The sequence below is a fragment of the Marmota flaviventris genome, chromosome 16 (assembly GCF_047511675.1).
Source record: "Marmota flaviventris isolate mMarFla1 chromosome 16, mMarFla1.hap1, whole genome shotgun sequence".
NCBI classification, from domain to species: Eukaryota; Metazoa; Chordata; class Mammalia; order Rodentia; family Sciuridae; genus Marmota; species Marmota flaviventris.
The window spans coordinates 75,299,078-75,300,528 of NC_092513.1; the positions used below are offsets into that span (position 1 = coordinate 75,299,078).

Consider the following 1,451-nt stretch of genomic DNA (forward strand, 5'->3'; position numbering starts at 1 on the left):
GCTCTGAAGGAATTAACATTTTAATCCCTCAGGGGACAGCCTCCAACTTCCTGGACTCACTCAAATTGGCCTCCTTGATCCGACCTGACTCGATTTACCTATCTATACTGACTGCCTGTCTAATTCGGCTTCACCTGGATTAATGACACCATCTTATATCTAGGCAATTAGAAACAAGACCAAACTACGTTCTTTGGTCTATTTAGTTAACCAACGGCATTTCACCACTTAACCTTTAACAAGAACTCCTAACTAGTATTGATTATGAGAGGCGGGTGGTACTTCAGATGGGCACCTCTGAAAAGATTTGTCAGTTTCCTGTCCTGTTCTAGCCAGATGGTTCTGAAAACCTTGGGGGAAAGACTGAAACTCCCCACCAACCTGAGATTGGATGTGAGTTTTTACAACATTAATTGGAAACAAACAAACAAGAATCCCAACATGGCACCCAATAGACCTCCACAGATAAAGTCATTGACCAAATGAGCCCTGAGAAGGCAGGTGGCTCCTTCATGGGACCTCGAAAGCCAAAGAAAAGGACCTTGCTGAATCCATTACAGAAAAGAAGGGGCACCAAACCTCCATAACACTCCCCAATTCCATGGCCCTTCAGTGCCCCGAAAGGCTGATAAGTACCTGTGAATTGGTCACGATGCTTGTGGTCTTGAAGCCAAGTCTGAAGTCTTTCCAATGGAGTGAAAAATGGCTTCGGTTGTCCCTGCAAGTCCTGCTGCCACCAGCCACGGGTTGCAAACTCGGGGGCACTGACGTGCTTTTGGAGAAGGCAAGATGAATCCTCACACACCAAACATAACTGCCAGGGTGGTTGTTTTCTGCATTAATTGGGGAGGGATCCCGCGATACAAGTTTTGAAATCCACCCTCAACTGAAGCACTGCATCGTGGGTTTTGATTCCACAGAGCAGCTGCCAAGAAATGGATCTTGGGAATGGGAAAGGTGCTGGCGACATTGTTGAAAGCTTCGCAGCCACCACACAAGGCTTCCTCTCACCAACATTGGTGACAAGGCGAGATGTCTTGTTTTGCAGACGTTAGGATCGGTGGCCTCTCTTCATGAGCCTCTGAATCCGTCATGCTGCATAAGATCTTTCTGCTTCGTGAAGGATCGTTTTTTTAACCTGTGACACCAGCTGAGCCTGGTGGCTTGGGGGATGACAGCTTTTGGGCAACTTCACTGATTTCTTCCGTTGTTATGGGTTTGTCAGGGTCTTTCTTCTGGAGTCAGTTTTTTTTTTAATATATATATATATATATATATAAAGTTGTAGTTGTACACAATACATTTATTTATCTGTTTTTGTGTGTTGCTGAGGATCGAACCCATGGCCTCGCACATGCGAGGCAAGCGCTCTACCGCTGAGCCATAACCCCAGTCCCACTGGAGTCAGTTTTGATCACTGGATTTCTGGGGCCTCGGGTACCTGGCCTCAC

The 1,451-nt window shown here is 46.4% G+C and overlaps 1 pseudogene; it reads right to left on the reverse strand.

The window, feature by feature from the left end:
- Positions 1–221: 221 nt before the first annotated feature.
- Positions 222–1,094, reverse strand: LOC114107937 (mitochondrial nicotinamide adenine dinucleotide transporter SLC25A51-like; annotated as a pseudogene).
- Positions 1,095–1,451: the final 357 nt, after the last annotated feature.